At 34.7% G+C, this 13,290-nt stretch overlaps 1 protein-coding gene across 1 annotated transcript in view; it reads right to left on the bottom strand.

The window, feature by feature from the left end:
• LOC138704232 (neurofilament heavy polypeptide-like) overlaps nt 1-13,290 on the bottom strand; it is a 562,031-nt gene that overhangs the window by 460,131 nt on the left and 88,610 nt on the right. The window lies entirely within an intron of this gene.

The following is a 13,290-nucleotide window of genomic DNA, read 5'->3' as shown; positions in this document are numbered from 1 at the left end:
CCTTTTCGAGATAAAAATTGTTTTATATGAAACATTTCATTGCTGTTTTGGGAAAGCCATTAATTTAATTCCCAACATGCTCAGTCAATTACAACAACTGATTGAAATAATTTTAGTTTTGTCCTTTGAATATGCAGAAATTTCATCCGAACAAATGTAACAATGTAAAATTCCGTTGCATAACGAAAATTTACATGTGTTCGGATCTTTTTGTTTGAAAACTCTCTCAATCCTGCTAAGTTCCTGCTCGTCTTGTAATTTACAGTATTCACTTTCCTGTTTCTTGAAGCAATATCTTGATCCATTTTTACTTACATAATGAACCAGGAATGTCTTCAGCAATGATACAACAGTCTAAGTACTACCAACAGAACATGACAATAAAAATCATTAGATATATTTCGATTGAAATTATCAACCTAATCTCATACATAAACCATGTCTGACAACAGTTTCTTTTCTAAACGGGCCACAGTCCAGAACTGACGTCCATTTGTAAAGCAAAAACATCCTACACCTACAGTTCACACATAAGTATCAACTGGACTGATGCTCTTCTGTTGTAAAATGATGCGTCGACCCCTAAACTACAATTCCAATGGGAAACTCGTTTTGCCAAAAATGGACCAAAGCCCTTTGGGAAGGAACGATTCAATTAGAACTCATTCGTCTCGTGAGTGACAGAAAACTGAAGTAACTATACAACGAGAAAGGCAATGTTAGCTTTTATAAATCACTTAATTGCCCCCATCCTCCCTCAGTTACGTAGCTTTGCTGCATGAGTCATTTCAATATTTAGAAGCATCTCACTTGACGATATGTGTCAGAGGAAGAATAATTGTTTGTATGCATATGAAGTCTGACTAATATGTAGCATAGCTAGTCGGCGATGTATGCAATGGAGGGGGAAAGAAACTAGCCACCTTACCCTACAGTTACAGTGAATTCATAGTCCTGAAATTTGAGAATAATACAGTATACAAATTACAGTATGACTGAATCGAGCTATTGCAAATAAGTGAAATTCATGTGTCAATAATGTAGGCTATTGTAAGTAATTAATTTGTTAACAAAAGTTTTGTTTAAAATGGTACGCAACTGAGTCAGATTTTTCACATTTTTGGTATAATTTTGATGTAATAATATAGGCCTAGCAGAATATTAAGAAATATGTACAATTTCATAACTTTTGTAAGGGCATTTTGAGACGTCATGTTCCGAAGCAATTTCTCCGGTCATGTCTGGAACGCACCTTTCATTTATTTTCTACAGAAACTCTAATAAAGAATCATTGATGCAACTAAAAATCTTCAGTAGTATAGAGGTTTTCGAGTAAATTCAATTTAAAAATCACTAATTTCAGGCCAATGAACAATGCGAACAAATTGCAATGTTGTAGTCAGAAAGGAAGATGAGAGGTAGTTTACCTAGGGAGACAGACCTGAGTTCGTTGACATCCTACATCTGTACTGCGAGAAGAAAGAGCAGTGTGTTAGCGGCGATGTTGCCAGAATGCTGAAATTTCCAGCTTCATTTTCTAATTAACCGTGTTTTTAATTACAAAACGTAATACAGATCTTCTGTTCATTTAAGTGTATTCTATCGTCCCTTTCAATCTGCTGGGTAAGTTATTTCACTTCCACCCTGTAATTATATATACAGGATTATTCACGAGGATTTACCGTTCTTTAGGGAGCTTATTTCTGAAGACATTCTGAGCAAAAAAGTCCTATAAACATGGGTCCTATTCTCAATATTGACAGAGTTACATTTCGTTATTGGAACGCATTGCTGTGAACACGTGATCTTGGTCAGCGTGCAGTCAGCAGCCAGCGCGAGCGCTACGGAAATCAAAGATAGCCGTATGCAGTTACGTAGCGCGACGAGTGCTGTTCACAAGCGTGCGGGCAAGTGTACTCAAGCGTACGGCGACATTTTTAAAATGTGTTGTAAAGTCTTCAAGACTGTAAATTAGGACGCAAAATTGAACTGCAAATAATTAAGTCGGTGGAAGTGGTGTGATTTGTAATAATTGTTGTGATAAGTGGGTAAGAATAATGTTATTTTCTAGTTAAAAATAGAACAAGATGTCTGTACGAAGCAACTAAGGAGTTCACAGCACATTTTTAGCTTCATAATACTTGCCTATTAAAGAAATGATACTTCTGAATGGTTCATTCTCTATTTGTATTATTGTTTTACATTCAAACTAAAGAAAAAAACGTATTTTACACACATGTTTAAATTAGTGTAACTCTGAAAATATTAAGAATAGGAACTATGTTTATATGACTTTTTTGCTCAAAAGTCTTCATAAATAAGCTAAGTAAATGATGGTAAATCTTTGTTAATCAGCCTCTGTTTCTGTGTGTGAGTGTATATATAACAATTGGGTCGAGTTTTTAAATGAGATCCTAGAAAATAGGAATTGCTGTAATTTTTTTTAGTCAGAGGAGGATAATCCTAGGTGTCTAATTAACTCTTTAAGGTTTGCGCTAGGATTTTATTCCAAAAATTAAAGCGAAAAATATTGCGAGTTAAGCGAGAAATGAATATCAATAACGGGAAGAAAAATTGGATCTCGATCTTCAACAGGTAGAAAAAGAAACTTATACAGGCGTGGGTTTGCTAAAGAGAGAGAGAGAGAGAGAGAGAGGGGGGGGGAAAAGATGAGAGACGTAAAATAGAAATTACGTTTACAATAATAAGAGTATTACAGAATAGCCAGTTCCATGAATTACTCGCAGTGCCAAGTATACGAACTAAACCACAATCATTCCATAGTAAACGTATGCAAACACCTTGGTAAGATATTCCCCTCAAATTTGTTACAAGAGAAGAAAAGAGAGTGATGTAAGATTAAAAGTAACTGCAGAAGTGAATCAGGATAAAATAGTTGAAGCGATTAAGAATCTTAAGAATAGAAAATCACTGGACTGAATGAAATTAGCAACGAGATACTGAAATATGTAGGACAAAAAATGTTATAAAAATACACTTTATAAGCCAAATATTTTTAATTCACAGATTTCGCAACAATAAGAAATGTTATATTCATCCCGGTTTCTGAAAAGGAGACAGACAGCAATTACGGAATCAAAGAGGCATCAAATAACCTTACAGTGTTTTAAAAATGTCTACTAAGCTCATACATCTCAAACCTGATAGATATGACTTCCTTGAATGCCAAGCAGCAAAGTTTTATATTTGCATGATCGTGTACGGACGCTATTTTTATTATCATGGAGATAATGGAAAATAATCCTTAGAATTTAGTAAGCTTCTATTTTTATGATTTGTAGGTATCGAAAAAATTTTCGGTAATCTAAGTTTGAAACAAGTAATTACAGGCCTATATTCTATAAAATAAGAATGAACCAAATGCATTAAACTTATTAATAAAAATACATTTCTATTAATAATAACGGAAGTAAAAATGAGAAATTAATAAATCAAAGTCCACCGCTGTGGTCTCGTGGTAGCGATTTCGCTCCCGAACGCAGAGGGCCGGGGTTCGATTCCCCGCATGGGACGAGTTGCCTGGGTGAGATTTTCTGGGTTGTGTCCCTCACTCCTATGGATGAATATCAGGTAACTTTGTCAGGCGTTTGGAACCGCACCCATTCTGGCCACTTTCTTTTCTCTGTTATTATCCTTTCCTCATCATTTCGGTTGTCTTCCTTGGTTTTCAGATCGCGCCTGCGGCGGCCCTCCGGAGCTGCTAGCACTCTCAACCAGCCTCCACGGATATGTCAAACATGGAGCTGGTGATCCAGCAGCGGAACTCACTCCCCTCCCGACGGAAGGGGTGAGGAATGTGGGGGTGCTGTTTGGGGTAAAATGGTATACGGATGGGGGAACTGGTTGTCATGGTTTTGGCGGTTAAGTCGATTCGGCGTGGGTGCGGTTGGTGAGCTACAACTCATCCCAGGGGCGCACAATAGACCTCAGGTCATAGTGCACAAGGATGTTCCCCTCCCGGCCTCACAGAGAGAAAAAAAATCAAAAGTCGATTAGAAAATAGACATGGCAAGGGAATTAACTTTCTTCACTCTTGCTTAATCTAAATGGACCACATTATGCAAAAAACTAAAGAAAAGACCGTAATAACGAAATAAATCTCGTAATGCATGCAATATTAATACCAAATATTGTCCACTGATATGGAATAACGGTTAGCGGGCCCGGGTTCAAATTCTGATTGGGACAAGTTACCTGGTTGAGGTTTTTTCCGTGGGTTTCCCTCATCCCATTAACAGCAAATGGATAACTTTCGGCATTTGACCCTGAACTCATTTCGTTGGAAATACTACCTTCAACTTATTCGGACGCTAGATAACCACAGTAGTTAATAAAACATCGTAAAATAACCAATTAAAAATATCAGCTATTGAAGATAATTTACAAAGATTACTTTTCTTTTTTCAAATAATTTTCAGAATGCGGATTAAAATATCGACTAATAAAACAAAAAGTTGCTAATAATAAAATGCCATTCCGATGTAAGATGGAGATAAATAATGAAATAACTGAGCAAGTGTTGAACTTTAAACTTCTTGGAGCAAAACTTACAAGTATTGATGAACTAAAAGAAGTTAAACCCCCAAGCTGTTAGGGCAAAAACAGTGTCAGGAAACCTGAATGACGTAATATGTTGTACTGACATAAGTGACCCAAAGTAAAACCGTCGTCTGATGCAACGGAAACGATACCAGACACGACAAGAACAGTTCAACAGTAGTAAGAAACTATGGAATGAGAACGCTTAGGAGAGTACAATGGGGAAAAACTTATTAGATCACGCAAGAAGTGAGGAAATACGAATGACAATAATGTGAGAAACTTAACATCGAATGGTGGATATGGAGAAGAACAGAGTAGAGATAACAATATTTCTCAAATGAATCGTTAAATATTATGAAGAATTATATGGGACAACAAATCTAAAGGAAGGACCCTGGATGACCAAGAATGGAATGATTGAACACAATTTAAGGTAACTAATTCTACAAATATATTCGTAATTATTTTCACATAGTAAATTATATCTGGGAAGGAAAAAGAAATATATAAGATAGAAACAAAGTAACAAAGAAGAAAATAGAAGAAACATAAAACAATACTAAAATAAGAATAAAGGAAAGAAGTAATAGAAGACAACAAAAAACAAAAAGAAAACATAAACGCACATAGAAAATATTGAAGGCGACTTGTATGGCAATAATAATAATAATAATAATAATAATAATAATAATAATAATAATAATAATAATAATAAAGTACATCTCGATCGGGAGTAATTTGTTTTCTTTTGCCTTATTCGAAATTGAGTTCATATCGCATTATTCCTCTTTGATCTCTTCGTTGGCAATAGTTAAGATTCTCATTGTGGATCATTTCAAATTGCAGAAAATTCTCAGATTATATAACATAAAATGAGAATGGTAGAAGAAACTCAAGTAGGGATAGAACCTATTCTATTACCTATGTGTGTGTCACAAATCTCACAGGATGTCATGGGGTGAAATTCGGCTCATTTTGTGTGAAGCGACAGTTGACTGAATCACAGTTTATTCTCGGCTTTTCACAGTTAGCCTTCCATCCCTGCACGTACAGTCAATGAATTCTGTGATTTAATGTAAAAATAACCAATGTTAAAATATCGTAATGTTGGGAAAGAGTGGTTTAAATTTGATTTAAATATTTGAATGTGAATAATTCTAAAATTATCTATTTGAGGAGCTTCTCTATTTCAGCTTTTTCACATACTGTGCTCCAGTCATTATTGACTTTTCACGCGCATTCGATGTAATCCCACATGACATATTGTTGGTTTAACTACAATCAACGGGGGTTAACTTCAGAGTACTGCAGTGGATCAAGGACTACGGGTGGGGGAGGAATTATCGAGCCCAATAGAAATTACTTCCGGAGTCCCTCAGGGGAGTGTCTTGGGGCCCCTTCTATTCCTGGCTTTTGTAAATGATCTGCCAGTTAACATCTTGTCCAGGGTTCGCTTATTCGCTGATGATTGTATCACATACAGGGAAATAAATAGTTATGAAGGTACTACTCTTCTTCAGAATGACCTCAATAGAATAAACGATTGGGCAATGACCAACAAAATGAAAATAAATTCTCTGAAGAGCAAACCCGTCAGCTTTACAAGAAAAAGAAATAAAATAATCGCATCGTATACGTTAGGGGAAGAAACTATTCCAGAAGTTAACAAATGTAAATACCTAGGAATAACATTTAGCAGCAATCTCGGCTGGGGGGAACACATTACTGACACAGCGGGAAAAGCACTTTGTGATGAGGGTACTAAAAAGGCTCTAATAAATCCAAAGACATTGCTTATAAGTCACTAGTTCGTCCAGTAATGGAATATGGTGCTGCATGTTGGGATCCTTACAGATTAAAACATAATAAGACATTGTAAAAGATTAAGAAAGGGCTCTCAAGCGTTGTCGTAATAATTTACCATTAAAATGGGACATACTCACGGACAGGAGAACGGGAATTCGATTAAGCACAATGTTCAAAACATAGAGGTGTGAGCCTGCCTGGAGAGAAATACAAAATAGATTGCAGCCGCCAAATTTTTCTTCAAGGAACGACCATTCATATAAATTGAGGGAACGGAGACAGAGGACGGACGCTGGAAAGTTTTCTTTTCTCAATCGTACTAACAGGGACTGCAATACTTTACCAGCAGACTTATTAAAGGCTTTAGCAATAATCAAAATTGTATTTAAAAATAGACTTAAGGACTTTACTAACAGACGGTAGTATACATATTATACACACTACTTAAAGGCTGTAATTGATGTTTTGTTATTTGAAGTGTTACATCAGTGAAGAAGTGTGTTTTGTAAGTGAAGTGTGTCGTATAAGTGAAATGTGTTTGTGTCAGTGAAGTTTTATAGTTTATAGTGGTAGTGCAAAGTATTTGAACAGCGAAATGTTTTTAAAGTGTTAGTGAAATCAGCATAGTATCAGTGAAATGTGTCGCAGTTCCAGTGCAGTGAGTGAGTTGACAGCGAAATGAGTGCAGTGCTGAAAGGTACTTGTGCAGGTATGAACATATCATACGCGTGGCTTTAGTTCGAACTCAGAGTTAAAATACAAATTAGATTTACTTTAAATGTTATTTTAAGTAACCGTGCTACATTTAATTTGGGATTATCATCATTATTGTTGTTATTATTACTATTAATTATTATTAGTTTTTATTATTATTATTATTATTATTAATTGTATTTTATTGTGTTTATTAATTATTCTCATTATTAAGTGTAATTAGTTACCACTACCAACAGGTATTTACCCATTCGCAGTGTGAATAAATTCATACATACATTCTTGATATACAGTCTTATTTTCACGACAGGTCATTTCGTCTTTAGTCGCAGTTGCCGTTTCAGTAATTTTTATATGTACTATCTTTCATGCTTCTTAACTTAATTAGCATATTTATTATTTGAAGTGTTACATCAGTGAAGAAGTGTGTTTTGTAAGTGAAGTGTGTCGTATAAGTGAAATGTGTTTGTGTCAGTGAAGTTTTATAGTTTATAGTGGTAGTGCAAAGTATTTGAACAGCGTTTCGTAGCCAAACAGAGAACTTTCCAGTTCTATGTAACATTTTTTTTCTATGAGTTTTCCTGTAATTTTTAAATAGGTTATGTAACCGGATAACCAACTGATATAAAACTAAGTGCAAGGAGAAATATTCTGAGTGTAACAATCAGCTTGAATGCAATTGTGTTCCTGCAATTAATTTATTTTGTTTTTCTTAAATTTTTCACCAAATTTTAGAGAATTGTGTAACTTCTTTCACCAAATGTTAATATTTGATACATTTTAACGTAAAATTTGGTGATTTAAAGATATTTATGGTAAATACCCTTTTTCTACTTATTTGTTTACTATTACTAATGTATTTTTGCGAGGTCCAAATTGGGACACTATGAGTCCAAATCAGGCAACCGGTTTCCCAATTTGGACCATTTCCATGATTTTTGTTTTACCTTCTTATATTTATTAGACATTGTGTAATTTAAAATATAACATTACAGGATGAAAGTACATTAGAATGTAGAATGTACTAGAACATATTTTGATTTAATTTAATCATTATTAAAGACATGGGATTAAAAAACAAAAAAACTGGTCCAATATAGGCAACCTTCCGGGGAGAGTTGCCGAAATTAGACCGTTGCCAAAATTGGACCGCAGTTGTATTTCCACATATAGAAGACTTTCAAAAATTTCAATTGGCACCACTGCTTGCTAACGTTGCCTAAGGTACTCATCTTGAAGTTCAGTGAGCTGCAGCCATCTTAGCGAATAGGATTGCTGTCAATGTATTTTGGTGTTTCCTCTTACAATTTTTACGCTACGGATTTTAAGCTTCTGTATACAGTGGGAGTAAGAATAACAATTTCTATACTATACATTCAAAGCATTTTTCATTAGCTCCTATCTGCGTGTTTTAAAACTAGTTTTTAATTTCATGTGTTTCTTTAGTGTCGTCTGTCTGCACACATGAACAAGTTGCCTAGGTTGGACCTCTGCGCGTTGCCTGGATTGGACTGGTCCAATTTAGGAAACTGTTAGTATTTTTTTCAACATGAATATAAAGCATTATATTATGGTCAACGTTAAGAAAAAGTAATGTTTTGGGGGATTCTGTGTCTTTATGTTTCTAAGATCTCAAAAAGGGGAACCTACCGAAAATGAAATGATACTTTGAAGAAGGCGGTAGTAGCATACAGGAATGGTAACTATGTACTCAACGAGTGTGCTCGCATATATAGAGTGCCATAGGCTACAGCAAAGAAATATGCTGATTGTAAAAACGCTTTCCAATGAAGTCATTCGGAAGGCAAGCAACCTTCAATTGAGATATGGAAAAACATATTGCCGACCACATTCTTTTGTTTCAAGAAAGGTTTTATGGGTTGACAATCAAAGATGTGCATAAGCTTACTTTTGATGTCGCAGAAAAATATGATGCTCCCAACATGTTTAAGAAGGAGAAAAAAAATGGCCGAAAGGAAGAGATTCTGTGCTTCTATGAAGCGAAACTAAAACTTTCTCTCCGTCTCCCAGGAGGGACATCAATGGCCCAGGCTAAGGGGTTCAATAGGGAGAGTGTTAACCAGTTTTCCGACCTGCTGGAAAAAACTGTAGATGAAAATGGTATCACAGCAAACATTGTGTAAAACGTTGACGGATCTGGGTTTACAACGGTGCAAAAGAGGCAACAGAAAGTTACAGCTCAGAAAGAGAAGCATCAAGTCGGAGCCATAAGTGGCGAAAGAGGTGTAAACACCATAGTAGTCTGTGTCGTCAATGCGGCGGGGTTCTTTATACTGCCACTTGTAACTTTCAAACGCAAGAGGAAATCATGCCAACTTTTTATTTTTTTATGTTTACGTTTTCTTATTCACACGTGTATATCAAAATATTTTATTCGTGATAGTTTGTCCCTGTCTTTAATTTTGCTCAATCAGCTATATTTTACTTACTGTAGCGCGTATTTCTTTGTTCTTAGATGATTTATGTCATCAGATTCTTATATAATATTCTAGCAATATTCTTTCGTCGAAGTATATATTAAATCTCGGATCAGTAGTCATGTTCAAATCTCACTGCATCACATTACCTGTACGATTCACAATTCATCAGTACCGGAATAGCAGAATACAGTATATTCATTGTCTGCCGTGCATTCAACAGGTATATTGTGTTTATGTGCAGAGAGGCGGCATCGGGTGCGGAGGCAATACAGATAATATTGAGGATGCAAGAAGCAAAATTTACAATATTCCGCGTTGCGGGGTAGAAAACTAGCGTTATGGAAGCGTATCCAGTATGTTCCCTTCCAATACTTTTTCCATTACAATGTGCTGGAATTCCAAGGAAAGAAGGCGGCTGTGTGAAGGGCAGGCTACAACAGAGAGAGCAGTGCATTTCTCAGCCGACGCCACATGCATACGAGCAAACTTGTCAAACTCAGAGCACGGCTCAAAAAGTCTAAAACTGCATGTCCTCAAAACAGAGATTCCATCAAGACGGATTCCATAAACAACTAAATAAATTAAGCTTGTGGGACATATTTCAAAGAGTACTGCAGTTGCCTTTGCCACTGTGATTCAATAGATTTTCGGTTGTCATTTTATTAAGTATAAAATTAGATATATTTTTCAAGATACGGAAGCAACCACAGGCGTAAGGCAGAAAAGAGGCCTGTTTGCCTAATGAACCGGAAACGAACTCGAGCTTGGGTTCTATTCCAGCTTGGGTTGGTTACCTGGTTCAATTTTATATGATATTTTCGGCAAATTTATGGTGAATGTTAAGTAAACTCACGGCGAATACTCGACCTCATATCGCCAAATACCAACTCGCTATCACCAGTTATATCAACTCTATATTACCTAGTAGTTCATATAACGTCGTTCAATGACAGACAAAAAAAATCTGGATTATAGGTGTGCAATATTGCAAGGCTTTAAACGTAGAACTACTATGTGCTACTATAAATAATTAAATAGAACTTGTGTAAAAATCACATATTTAAACGTTATATGGAAGACTCTAAATTGAGATTGCAGTACATAGTATTTTGGAGGGGATCGAAAGGGACAAAATATATACTATTTTACATAAAATATGACAAAAATTCCATTTCAGCGGATTTATTTTTTTTAGTTAGAATTTATTCGTGTATTCTTTTAATTTCTTTAGTAGTAATTAAATCAACGGGTCCAATTATCATCCTTCTTTCTGTTCTTTGCTCTAGTAAAATATTCTTTCTTATTTTGGAACACGGCGGTCTTCATCACAATTAGGCCTACAGTATTATTATTATTATTATTATTATTATTATTATTACTAATTGCATTTGCAACTGCATATATCTAATAGTTTGTTTGCTTCTTCTTTGAATTTCGCAATGTTGTCATTTTATTTGTCGTCACTATGTCGTTTCTTACAAGGCTTCATTAAGTTTGTGTACTGATCATTGTAAGCACGAATCATTTGTAATATTATTATATGAATGACTTTCGTATTTCATGCCTTTACCAGGATTTCCTTAGTTTTGATAGAAACTCTTTCTGAAATCTCTCCAACAGTAGATTCTTTTGATTTGAAGTCAGATTTTAATTCAATTTTGACCCATAGATAATATTTCATTACGTCATGAGAGGTAGCTAATTGTGATGGGTTCAGCCCCTCTGGTATTGCGAATACAGGGTAAAAGGTCAAATTTCTTGTATTAATATTAAGGTTATTCTGATTTAAATACCCTGCAACATAAGACGAATGAATTTCCATTAATTTTATTATATTAATTATATCATACCTAAGAGTTTTGTGATTATTCCCAATTTTGTTATAAACTGAGATTTTTGTGACACTTCAAGATGAAACAACAGGGGACCAAAAATATACCGAGTCTTTTAACATGCATTTTTTAAATGTTCCTGGTATCCTGTTCAGATTTAATCACTGGAGAATGTTCTCTCGCTAAAAAATCCGAATCTCAAAATTTTTTGAAAGTTTCAAATTATGATGCTCTAGGGGCACCTCTAAATATTAATCTAGACAAAATATATTTTGCATTGTTCTTTATGATATCACCCCACAACATTTCCCTGGTATTAGATTTTGATTCCAAAAACTCCATATTTTTACTCCACCTTAGTACTTACTATAAGACACGGCGCATGCATCCATTTGGCTTCTTGAGATAATGAATGACCTATACCTTGCGACAAACCTATAACATGTCTTCGGGAAACTTACATCAAGTCTAAGAACAAGTCAATGAAAATTATATTAATGAAAAAAGGTATAAAATTATACTAAAAAAACTAAAAATAATGTAAAAACAGGACAAAATGACAACACAAATAATTAGATCCAGATAAGAAAAAAATAGATATCCGGCAGTAATATTTATTTTAAGAAATGGATCTGTAAGAATAATATGATCGTAAACAGGCCTAATTTTGTAATCATTTAATAATAATACTTTATTTATTTAATCTGGCAGAGCTAAGGCCAGACTCTAATTCAAATTGAATACAATTGCTTACATAGTTATTACATTAATATCTAGACCATAAAATAACATGAAAGTGAATAATGAAAGTTGGATAACTAATGTTAGTGTGGCAATAATAAACATTGGTAAGAGATAGTTATAATAATAATAATAATAATAATAATAATAATAATAATAATGATGAAATAATTTAGATATTTATATGTGATATATATATATATATATATATATATATATATATATATATATATATATATATATATATATAAACATTAAACATTGAGAAACCTGAAACAGCTATTATTGTTAACAAGAATTGTTAGAAAAATATTTCGTTAGCCTATTCTTAAATTGGTTTGATGTCTGACAGTCCCTGACATTACTCGGTAGGGAATTCCAAAGCCGAGGAACAGCCACAGTGAAAGAAGATGAATATGAGGATGTTCGGTGGGAGGGAATGGATAATATTGAGGAGTGTTGTGATCGTGTGTTTAGGTTATGATGGGTGGATAAATTTTGAAAACGAGACGCCAGATAGACAGGAGGGGAGAAATGCAATATGTGAAAGAGAAGGGAAAGACAGTAGATTTTCCTACGATCTTCTAGACAGAGCCAGAACAACATTTCGAGGGATGGTGTTACGTGATCAGCCCGGCGAATATTGCAGACGAAACGGACGCATATATTATGAACGAGTTGCAGTCTCTGCACCAAAGTAACGCTTAGGTCAGTAATCAGAATATCACAGTAATCGAAGTGGGGCATCACGAGTGTTTGCACTAACATTTTTTTCATGGAAAAAGGTAGAAAATTCTTCAATCGCCTAAACGAGTGGATGAATGAGAATACTTTTTTGCAGGTTTCTGTAATGTTCCAATTTAAACTTTTATCCATATAAATACCTAGATTCTTTACTGATTCACTGAACAGAATTTCGGTGCCGTATATTTTAATCGGGGACAAATTTGGTATGGTAATAGTGCTTAACAAACGTGAATGGCCCACAATGATTGACTGTGATTTTTCTGGATTTAGTTTAAGTCGGAATTTCCGTGTCCATGTCCAGATTGAGTCCAGATCGTCATTAATTTTAGTTATTGCATCATTTATTTCGTCAGTGTGGAATTTTATGTATATTTGAAGGTCGTCTGCATAGAGATGGTATCGGCAGTACTTTAGAGATTCTGATATGTCGTTGATATAAATTGTAA

Source organism: Periplaneta americana, chromosome 8, assembly GCF_040183065.1.
Source record: "Periplaneta americana isolate PAMFEO1 chromosome 8, P.americana_PAMFEO1_priV1, whole genome shotgun sequence".
Lineage (NCBI taxonomy): Eukaryota > Metazoa > Arthropoda > Insecta > Blattodea > Blattidae > Periplaneta > Periplaneta americana.
Note: the sequence above shows the minus strand (reverse complement) of the source record. Positions and strands in the feature narration are given on the sequence as shown.